Raw genomic sequence first — 12791 nt, forward strand, 5'->3', positions numbered from 1 at the left:
GTGTAATCAACCACAAGTCCCCTGAAGCTGCGTGCGGTCTCGGATTGCTCCGGCTTTGGGAGGGTCGGTCGGAGTTAGCCGCAGTAGTCTGGCACTTGTATTCGGTGTAGAGTGGGGAGCCACGGGCGGTTATTCCCGTGGTAGGGGCATAAAACTGCGACACGCCTCTGGTGTAAGACTTGCCATTAGGTGTGTAATGACCAGTTTGAAGGGTAACTTGCGTGAAGTGGGTTGCTTGGGATCGGGCTGTGGGGGGGTCCCCACGGCCGGCACAGACCGCGAAGAATTCTTCGGTGTCTTTTTCTTTCGCCCCCCTCCGGTGGCAGGCTGACGCCGACAGTTCCGTAGGGGGGGCCAGTTCAAAATGGCCTCTTCGCGCTCCTCTTCTCCTCCCTCAGAAAAAAATAATAAAAAACAGAAGACAGGAATTAATACGACTGGTGGTCAAATTTTGACGAAAATTGCTATGGACTTGGACCCTGAGAAAGTAACTGTTAAAGTGCCGCCTCCGAAGTTTATCAGTATCACCTTGGACGGAACAGAAAAGACAATGAAAAACATTAGTCCATTTTACGTGAGACGCGCACTCGACGGACTCGTTGGGAAAGTCAAAAATGCAACTCGCCTACGCAACGGTAGTCTCCTCGTCGAGACGGTATCTCCAAAACAGAGTGAGACGCTGTTGAAAGCGAAGTTGCTAGGGTCCTACCCTATTAAAGTCGAACGGCACTCCTCGCTGAACACCACGCGGGGAGTAGTGCATACGGATTCTCTGGACGGTATGTCTGATGAAGAGATCCAACTAGAACTGGCTGAACAGTCTGTGTCCAAGGCTTATCGTTTATTACGTAAGCGGGACGGACAGACTATTCCGCTGAGCACTGTCTTTTTGACCTTCGAAAAGCCTGTCCTACCAGAATACATCCTTGTCGGGTACGAGCGTGTCCCAGTTCGTGCGTATGTGCCGAACCCAATGCGGTGCTGTAGGTGCCAACGGTTCGGATATACGCAAAAACGTTGCACAAACAACATCGTATGTGCAAGGTGCGGCGGTTCTGACCATGGGGAATCCCCGTGTGCCAGCGCCGAGCACTGTGTGAATTGTGCTGGGGACCACGCCTCCAATTCTAAAAATTGCCCGAAGTATATGGTAGAGAAGGATATCCAAGAACTGAGAGTCCGAGAAAATATTACGTTTTTCGAGGCGCGTAAGCGTATTTTAGATCAACAGAAAAAGGCGACGGAAAAGTCCTATGCAGCAGTTTTGCAAAAGGCAACACAAGCAATAGATGTATTTACGCAAACGCCACCTCTTGTTAGTATACCTGGGAAGCGTATTGAAAGCGCAACCCAGACGCATGTAGACGTTGCCACTCAGACTGCTGAGTCAGACGACTCGTTTGGCCTTAACATAAGGCCTTATATTCCAAAAAAGATTATTACCGTGGCGACAGTGAAAGACTCTACGCCTGGTATATCGCCGCGACATCGCGCTCCCTGTTCTGGTGACGGGTCGAGATCACGGTCTCGATCAAGATCACGATCGGGCGTGCGGCGATCTGCGAGCGAATCCCCACGGTCGAAGACCAAGCAGTCTCAGTCAACGGCAAGAAATCCTAGAAAAGATAAGAAGAGAAAATCACCCGTCAAGCCACCATGATAATTTAGATCCACATAATGACTGATATCATACAATGGAATGTGAACGGTGTACGCAGCAGATATGCAGAACTACAGCAATTGATCTATCGTGAGAACCCTGCTGTTTTATGTCTACAGGAGACACACCTCCGACCTGAACATTCCCTGAAAATCTCGGGATACAATGTTTACCGGTATGACCATCTTGCCGGTATTCGTGCTAACGGAGGTTGTGCCCTCCTTCTCCGCCAGAATATCTTTTCCTCTGTTCTAAACATTAACAGTCCTCATCAATGCATAGCTGCCAGAGTAACCTTACTTACCATACAGTTTTCAATAGTCTCCGTTTATATGCCCCCAGATACACCCTTTACAGTACTTGAAATTCAACATATTCTTTCACAGGTACCTGCACCATATCTCTTGGTGGGGGATTTCAATGCATCCCACCACTCTTGGGGCTCAAATTCCGATGACGACAGAGGAAATAAAATAGCAGAGGTATGTACCCGTCTAAATCTTGTTACCCTGAATTCAGGGGAAGCAACACACCTTTCCTTGGCTTATGGTACATACTCCATGATAGACATCTCCATTTGTAGCCCAGTTTTGTCCACGCATTTCGAATGGTCTGTGATTCACGACCTACATGGTAGTGACCACTACCCCATCCGAATGCGTATGTCCGCTTTACGTCCTGCAGAATCTCGATCTCCAAACTGGGTTATTAAAAAGGCGGACTGGGTCGGATTTTGGAGTCCATATCATTCGATGATAACGGACATGAAATTGTGGACTCCGTAGTAGACCATTTCTCAAATATTTATCAAGTCAGCGGAATTATCTATCCCTCGGTCGTCCTGCAGGCCAAAACGCTTCTCTGTCCCCTGGTGGTCGGATGTCTGCAGAGATCCAATCCGAGACCGCCGATGTGCCTTACGCAAATTTGAGCGCCATCCGACCCAAGAAAATTTTGTCCAGTTTAAACGTCTTCGAGCAAAAGCTCGTCGCACTGTATGCGATTCTAAGAAGACGTCCTGGACAAACTACGTCAATTCAATGAAAAGGAATGTCCCATCTAACATCATATGGGACAAAGTCCGTCGAATAATGGGGAAACGTAGTTCTGTAATTCCGGGAATAATAAGCAATGGATTAACGACCACCAGTCCAATAGAAATTGCAGAAATATTCGCTACCTCGTTCGCACAGATTAGCAGCTCAAATAATTATGACCCGGAATTTCTGAAAATCAAAGATGCTGCGGAAAAACGAAACCTCAATTTTATATCAGATAATACAGAGTATTACAATACACCGTTCACATCCGAGGAGCTGGAGGCGGCACTAGACACATCCCCTGACACCTCCCCTGGTCCTGATAACATCCATAACCGAATGCTTCGCCATCTTCCGCCTGCTGGAAAATCTTTTCTTCTGGCAATGTATAACAGAATCTGGACTGAGGGAGTGTTCCCATCTGCTTGGCGTTCCGCCATTGTAATCCCCGTTCAGAAACCAGGAAAGGATCCTTCTTTGTCTGGAAGCTACAGACCAATTTCTCTCACCAGCTGCGTATGCAAGGTTATGGAAAGAATGATGAGCAAACGCCTGATGTGGGTACTCGAATCGGAAAATCGATTATCTAACATCCAATGTGGTTTTCGTAAGCACAGATCCGCCGTAGACCATCTTGTTCGGCTAGAGACCGCCATTAGAGATGCTTTCCTCAAGAAGGAACATCTTGTGGCGGTCTTCTTTGATCTAGAAAAGGCTTACGATACCACATGGCGGTATGGCATTCTGCAAACTCTGCATGACTGGGGACTTCGTGGTAGTCTACCAACGTTTATTGCGAAGTTCATGGCAGAGCGGTATTTCCGAGTTCGAGTAGGCACCACACTTTCTAACGAACACCTCCAAGAAAACGGCGTTCCGCAGAGTTCTGTATTAAGCGTTCTTCTTTTCTGCATTGCGATCAATGGAATTGCCCACTGTGTGGGTAACCGAGTATCTTCTCTGTTGTACGTTGATGACTTCAGTTTATATTACAGCTCCCGATATCTTCCGTCCATCGGTCGACATTTGCAGCTGTTCATCAACGTACTATCAGAATGGGCTGTTCGCAATGGCTTTAAATTCTCCACTCAGAAGACGCAGTGTGTCCACTTTTACAACCAACGTGGACTACAACCACATCCCGAACTGCGTCTTAATGGAGTGGAATTGCAATATACAGACACTGCGAGATTCTTGGGCCTTATCTTAGATTATAAGTTAACGTGGGAGGCGCATATACGTGATTTGAGAAGGCGTTGCGAGAAATCCTTAAACATTTTACGCCTTTTGTCAGGGGTCCGATGGGGTGCAGACCGTACAGTGCTTTTACGCCTTTACCGAGCTCTTATTCGATCAAAGCTGGATTATGGGTGTTTTATTTATGGCTCAGCAAATAACTCTAAATTACGTCTTTTAGATACTATACATCACCATGGGATACGACTCGCTACAGGGGCCTTCCGAACCAGTCGGATAGCGAGCCTGTATTGTGAAGCAGGAGAACCATCACTGTATCGGCGGCGTCATATTTTGTTGTGCTCATATGCTGTTAAGCTCCGCTCGCAGCCTGAGCACAACTCTTACGACTCTTTCCATCATTCGTCTCTTTACGGCCGATACAGTGAAAATCCACGGAGACCTCGTCCAGCAGGTGTGCGGTTTCGTGAACTGCTCTCTGAGCTGGATATACATCTACCATCAGTCCGCACACTAGAGTATACCACCACTCCACCGTGGATTATGCGACGTCCCATGTTTGATATAAGTCTGAGCCGCTGTTATAAGAATTTTACACCAGCTTTTGTTTATAGACTTCGTTTTAGTGAACTTTTATCCCGATATCCAGATTATTCATTAGTTTTTACTGACGGATCCCGGATAAATGATTGTGTTGGTTGTTCCTTCGTGACAAATGGAGAGATATTTAAATACAGACTAAGCCAATATACTAGTGTTTTTACTGCTGAACTCTATGCTTTTTACAGAGTTTTATTGTTTTTAATTAGGCAACCTCGGGGCAGATTCCTTATCTGTTCCGACTCTTTAAGTGCCATCCAGTCCTTGCAGTCTTTTAATTGTGATGATCCGCTTGTTTTAAGAACTCAGCAGCTGTTCCATACTCTCCTTTGCTCTGATTATGAGATTGGAGTAGTGTGGATTTCTGGCCATGTAGGGATTGCAGGAAATGAGGCCGCGGATGCTGCAGCCAGGGCTGGCGCACTGGATGGCTCTCTGGTATATTGGCGCGAGAGGTGGCAGGACATTCGAAACTACTTGAAATATAAAATTTGGTGGCAATGGGAAGGAGAATGGTCTGCACAAGAGGGAAACAGATTACGAAATATAAAGAATACCGTTAGAGTTTGGGATTCGTCTACAAGAGCGTCGCGACACGAGGAGGTTTTACTCACCCGGTTGAGGATTGGCCATTGTCATCTAACACACGGCCATCTCCTACGTGGCGAACCTCAGACGGAGTGCGATATGTGCCATGTTCCACTTACGGTGGAACACTTTTTATTGCGTTGCAGGAAATATGACCATGCACGGAGGCAATATGGAATTCGCCCGACATTACGTGACGCTCTTGGAAATGATTTTAATTGTGCAAATGCAGTTCTGAGATTTTTATCAAATACAGGTTTGGATAAGGTGATTTAGTTTTTATTGATCCGTTTTACATCCGGAGGTTACATTTGTTGTTTTATATTTGATTTTACATTGTTGACATTTCGGACTTTATACATCCGAATATTTTATAACATTTTAGGGTTTTAAAATGTGATTGACAAGTTATCTCTGGTGGCCTTAGTTTTATTGTTTTATTTGTTCGTCTTGAACACTACCTAGTGTGGTAGAATTGCTCACTTTTATGATTCTGTAGAAATCACCTTATGTATACTGCATTTGTGTGCCTCGTTTTATCGTGACAACGCTTTTTAGTTCTTTTAGCACTCTGATTATTATATTATTTATGTATTTGTTACATTAAGAATTTTAGATAAGGGCGCAAATAGCCATAGTAGCTGACGCGCCCTTCTTAAACCCTACTACTACTACTACTACTCAATCATTTCCTTCCGGGAACGGAAAGTGTCTGTAACACCTTCAACGGTAACAAATGCTACACTTAAAATCTGATAGCAGGTTCGCTAGGATTATTATAAGCGTCACGAAGCCGTAATTTTATTCTTGAAATTTCCTCCGGGCACTTCGCTTTAAATAAACGGAAAAAAGTTATCAGTATGAATAATACTCATTTCGAAGTCCACTACTATCACGGAGGGTTGCAGAAGTGTTTGGAAAAAAATGTAGCCTACCTTGAGAATATCTATCATTGGTGATCTAATTTTCATTGTATGATAAATCCTGCACCAATTTTCTTGGGCTAATTTTTGTCGTAAATTATTCCATTGTACTAATATTTCCAGACTGTGCATTGAATTTTTTGTTTGCTCTACAATTGCCAGGTGTTCCTTCATTAATTGATATTAATTTTTTCCCTGTGTATTATTTACCAATGAACCAGGAGATATAGCACGTCAAGCATGCTCTGCTAAGGTCAATAACTTTCCATATAAAATAGGAAAAACGACCTTAAAGAATATGCGCTGCTGGTTGCTTAAGCCAGGGGTTACTTCGAACGAGTTACAATTGGACATATATGTTCCAGTTTGATTAGTGCACTGCAGCTTTTCGTATTCAGTACCTTAGAGCGGAGCGGTTAAAATAAATGTAATGAATTTTGTCATTATAGATAGTAATTTTGCATTATTCACTTATTTCCCAAGTACAATTAAATCTCTTTCTGTATTTAAACTATTTCGTATCTTACTTTTCATTTCAACTAAACGTGAAAAATTGGATTCACGTAAATGTATAGAGGAAAAGAAAAAACTTCCATCAAAGATATAGGGCTACCCTGGAGCTACAGATATTGACTTATTACTAAACCACGAATATTAGGCTAAATGCCTATTTTTGTTTATAGAGCTAATCTAAACTTACTTAAACATGTTCAAGTTTCGCATAAAATATGAACGTTAGATGGACGTTTTTATTGTGCCTATAATGCCTATTTTGTCCATTATGACCTATTTTAAGATTTTAGTACCTAGAAGTGCCTATTTCGAGTGTATATATATATATATATATATTTTTTTTTTTTTTTTGCTGCAATATTATAATAAATTTTGAATATCGCTTAATAGACCTTTCAATTACTTTGGTTGTAGGGAGAAATAAATTCCTGGAATGTTGCTGGCTTTCTTCAGTACTTTTGCAGGCAGTAAGAAAACAAAGGAGCAGTGACCTGATGAGAACTGAATTTCCCAAAATATAGACTATCTGCAGTCGAATAGTGTGCAAAGCGTTACACGTAGTACAGTTAAACGTGTACTACACATTTTTTAGTATATTTATACAGTTTTAAATTAAGTTGTAAGAAATTGTGCAGTTAGAATTATTGTAATTGTGTAATGCCGAAGGAGAAAGGGAACAAAAGTTCACTAATTAAGTAATGGATCCAGCAATTTCCGGAACTGACCTATGATGGGATAATTATATTCTGCCGGTATTGTTGCAAAGAGGTGAGTAAATATTGAATAAAAACGAAGCAGTGTACTACATAGCAATAGCAGATGTTGTAGACTTAATTTAGAATACCGGTAACGTGCATTAAATAAATAAATAATTAAATAATTCAACTTATAATATCAATAACGAACATTACAGAGTAATTATAGCTATTGTTTTCTGGGTGTCGCAAAAGAAAAATCTCATATCAGTCAGCATGTTAATGGCTCCGGACATAAGCAAAAGCCGCCCAGAGTAATACCACTAATACTTACTTTTACTAATACCTACTGCAGAACGAGACAAATCCATTATAATTAATGACATAATGAATCATAATTTTAGATTTTAATAAAACCATATACTAACCAAAGTAATTTTTCTCTTCCTGTAACTATAATAAATACATCGCAATGCCTAATATTAATTATTACAGTTATTGCAATTCCAGTAGATAGACACAAATTTTAAGTGTGAAAACCCCTACTTAGAGTTGCCTTAAATTGTATTTTGGTGCCTAAATTTGTATTTTTAGCCCCTAAAAGTGTACTTTTAGTGTCTAATTGATAAATTTTAGAGCATATTTTAGGTGCCTAAAAGTGCATTTTTAACGGCCTAAAAATCCGAGGTCTCTTTATAACGTTCAGGTATACAGTCTGTCAGTCTATGAGCACTATGTCACTGGACAGTTCTGTGAGTTTCTTTTTAAGAATGACCCGAATTTGAGCTTGTTCCACTGCTCTTTCCTGATAATAATTTGTTTATCCAAAGTTTTTATTCACATTCTCATATTTCAATGTTGAAAAATATTATTATCAAATATTGGCTTCAAATGGTTAAGGTTCTGCATAACACTCCCTGCAATAAATTGAGACAAGACAATTTTATTTTCCTCAGTAAATTGTATAAGTCGGAGAAGGTCGCACTAAAAGCACTGCATTTTTTTCCGTATGCATATTCAAATTCAAATTCAAATGTATTTACAATTTACATTTGAATTTACATTTGGATAGATACCCGAAATGAGCATATGCTCGTGCTCGGGTACAGTCCAGTAGTCTACATAAATTTTACAGGGTTCAAATAATAATGCTGGTGATATAAAATAATAGTAACAATAATAATAATAACAATAATAATAATAGTAATAATAATAATAATAATAATAATAATAATAATAGAATAGTCGTGACAGAGATGATACAAAGATTGTAATACAAAATAATTCATTAATAATAACAATCATAATAATAATAATAATAATAATAATAATAATAATAATAATAATAATAATAATAATAGAATAATCGTGACAGAAATGATACAAAGATTGTAATACAAAATAATTCATTAATAATAATAATAATAATAATAATAATAATAATAATAATAATAATAATAGTGATAAAACAAAAATATTTACAATAATAAAATAAATACTAAGACGGATAAAATAAAATATAAAACCACTAGCGAGAGTTAACACAACTTAAATAAGCATATAGCCTATAACCGGAACAAATGCCAAACTCGAAAATCAACAGAAAAGTTCATTGTATCGCAGACGACAGCAACCGCCGTATTGACATTGTGTTGTGCATTATTGGTAGTAGGGGGGAGCTGAATGTCTACGTTACTGCCGTTCTCTTCGAATCTTCTCGTACAATCATGGGAAGTTAATGCTATAAAAACAAAATGTCTACGAGTCAAATTGTTCATTATTACCAGGATAAATACAAATAATACTGAAATATATTAATCGAGTTTCAGTTATAGTTTTCTTAAATCCTTACAATTAACACTACTTACTGTTCTTCAAACATTCAGAAATTTCTGTTTTCTATAATTCAGGATCATTGTAGTCTGCCAATGTTATTGGTCTGATATATAAATTTAAAATTTACATATTATTAAGTTTATCGAAAATATCACAAGTTTTATATATCCAAAATTCGTCTTCAAAATACACTGCAGGTGTGACTTTACGTCTCTAAAAACATTCACTTCACGACTGAGATCAAATAGTCTGGTTAACATGTTACCTGGGGACAACGAACGTACCTCAGCATGCAGTATCAAAGTAATATGATATAATTCCATGTCACGGCACAATTCACAAAACAAGCGCGAGTTCAGAGCACGAGTTTTAATTAGATTCACCACTTTAACAGCAGTTTGGAATACATCGTTCATGTCATCCATTCGTTTCGCTACGAGAGCTTATGTATGATGCGGTGATTTTATTTAATAGCCGGATATTCAGCCTTTGTAAATGCCAGAAGACAACTCGTCCAACATCTTGCTGTATCATCTATACACGTTGATACGTTTCTCTGTCTTAATACATTTATCCAAGACTTTGTGCATGCATTTCTTTTCCACTCGGTCTGATACTAGGAACTTTGAACCATGCATTTGTTAATATTTATCCTATACTCGTCATCATCAATATATCGAATAAAAATCATAGCTTGGGCACAATCAGCAATATTAGTAATTTCGTCAATTTGAAAGGGGACATGTATTTTACTATTGAAATTTTCTGTAAGTGTATTATATTATTTTCTGGCATATCACCCACTCTTCTAGTTAACAGTATTATTTGAATAAGGAATTGCATTTATACAGGGTGTTTAAAAAATACGGGGCATAATTTCAGGTATGTATTTCCCACATGTAGATAATCAAAATAGTTCATTACAACATGTGTCCGGAAATGCTTCATTTCCGAGTTATGGCCTTCACAACATTGAAATTCACCGGAACGTTTTTCTTTCCGCAGGTCGTTGTCATTACAGAAGATGTTCAAAATGTCCACATCCTGCTTGAATACAGACCTCACATCTATGTCTCATTGACCTGCGAACACGATCCCAAACTCCAGGAGTATTGCGTATGTCCTCAGAACATGCCACAATTCGATTCCGAAGGGATTCCAAATCAGGCACCGGAGACGAATAAACCAATGATTTTAAATGGCCCCACAAGTAGAAATCGAGAAGGTTCAGATCAGGTGAGCGTGGAGGCCAAGCAATTGGGCCACCTCTACCTATCCATCGATCAGGAAACCTTCGATCCAAGTACCGGCGAGCCGTACGACTGAAGTGTGCAGGAGCGCCGTCATGCAAGAAGTGAATGTGTTGACGACTGATCAGTGGAGTGTCTTCTAAAACATGAGGTATGGTGTTTTCCAGGAAGTTTGTGTACGCCTGCCCCGTAAGTCTGTTTACAAGTACATGGGGTCCAACTAATCGATCACCAATGATACCGGCCCACATGTTGAGGGAGAACCGCACCTGGTGATGAGATGAAACAGTTGCACGTGGGTTTTCATACGCCCATACATGCTGATTGTGGATATTTGTTATGCCATCTCGTGTGAACTGTGCTTCATCTGTAAATAATACTAAGGCAGGAAAGTTCGGATTTACACCACACTGCTGCAAGAACCACTGACAGAACCTAACTCGTGCAGGGTAATCTGCTGGTGACAGGGTCTGTACACATTGCAAATGATAAGGATACAATTGATACTCTTTCAACAGTCTCCAGACAGTCGTATGAGGAACAATGACTTGCAACGCTACCCTTCGTGTGCTGATAGAAGGAGTCATGTTCACAGCCTCCAGAATCTCCTCCTGTACTTCTGGAGTTGTAGATCTTGGTCATCCCCTTCCCAAACCAGGAGAGTTAAATTTTCCATACTCGCACAGACGATAATGGAGACGTACAAATGTCTTCCGATCTGGACATTGTCGCTGTGGGTACCTCTCCTGGTACAAACGACGAGCCAGCGCAGCATTGCCGTCCGCCTTACCGTACATGAAGTGTATCTGTGCCAGCTCTTGATTTAAATACATGTCGCACAGTCTAACGCCTACACAACACTGAATGTAACCTTCGCCTCGGAATGAACTGTCACAGTGCCCTCTTAATGTCTCCTTTGATGGCAACGACCTGCGGAAAGAAAAACGTTCCGGTGAATTTCAATGTTGTGAAGGCCATAACTCGGAAATAAAGCATTTCCGGACACATGTTGTAATGAACTATTTTGATTGTCTACACGTGGGAAATACATACCTGAAATTATGCCCCGTATTTTTGAAACACCTTGTATAATCAACCTCTTGTTTTTCGAAATAAACAGTAATTCTATAAAATTTAATTGTTGCTGTAATAATGACATTTTCAGAAGTTGTATGAGATTAATTTTTTAGAAACTAAATAGGTGATTTCGTAAAACACATTTAATGCGTTTTTTATGCAGATGAACGTGATTTTATGGTGCTGGGTATGTTTTTAAAGAATTCACTTTTCCTTACAAAACGTTCATCTAGGTTTGTCCTTCATTTCGGAATGCTTCTTGCGGAGATGTCTGATCAAAAGTGAAGGTTCCATGCATTTTTATTGGAGAACACTTTCCTGCAAATAACACACATTGGCCATGGTAGTGTACTGCTATTAGTTGTGGAATTAAAAGCAAGATTGCTGTCGTAATACGTACGGATATTACGAATTGTCGAACAACTACCTCCTGTTACTATGCAACGTATTGGGATCCCATTCCCAATAAAGATCCGTAAACCTTGGATAATGGTAAAGATAACCTTGTTGGAGAGTAGATAAATAATAAGAAAAATTTCTTCGCTTAAACAAGTAACAATTTATTAACATTACAGTAAATTAAATTGATTTGAATAGTGGAAATAAAAAGAAATGAATATAAACCAAACACTTAAATGTGCCCACTCGGACATATATCACAATAAACATCCAAATCACGGGATAACACAGTCCACGCAGGAGTAAAAACCGAAAACTACATATAAATATAAATCTGGAAAACCAAATTGCTCAAGGGCCAAAGCGAGAGAGAGAGAGAGAAAACGGCGAATTAAATAACTCACTCTCGTTCATTATACATAAAAGGTGACTCACAATTTATACAATGATAAACTAACCGTTGCAAGCTAGATATTATCTGAATAAAAACCATGAAAGGAGAACTAGCTCCGCAAAATAACTTGAAAACACAAGTCCACTGTCGACTCTGAGTATGTAGCAAACACAAAAACAGTCTATAATAACTCAGCAAAAGTACAACTCACCAAACATGTCCGTTATGGGAAATCAGATATCAAGCATAATTAGGCTATAGATCAAACACGGAGTCACAAAATGGCTAACACTGTAAAGTATGTACACAAAATAGTGGACGAGAGTGGTCCCCAAAATCTATTAACTCTACTAACATACAACCTGAAACGCCTGTTACAAACCAGGCCAAGGCATAATCCCATTCTGCATGAGCTGGGAATATGTTTTCTCTCTCTCACTTCATAACCAGCAGTAACTTTCTCTTCTCCGTATGAAGAAATACGATAACGGATGCCCAGCATGATGCCTCCATGTTCAGTCCATCTCCGAAATGGCTTCCAGGCAGGTAGACACAAGACTCCAACCCCGGACTAAGCACTCGCCACAGGAAAACATGAAAACGGTTAAAATAATATGAA

Source organism: Periplaneta americana, chromosome 7 (genome assembly GCF_040183065.1).
Source record: "Periplaneta americana isolate PAMFEO1 chromosome 7, P.americana_PAMFEO1_priV1, whole genome shotgun sequence".
Lineage (NCBI taxonomy): Eukaryota > Metazoa > Arthropoda > Insecta > Blattodea > Blattidae > Periplaneta > Periplaneta americana.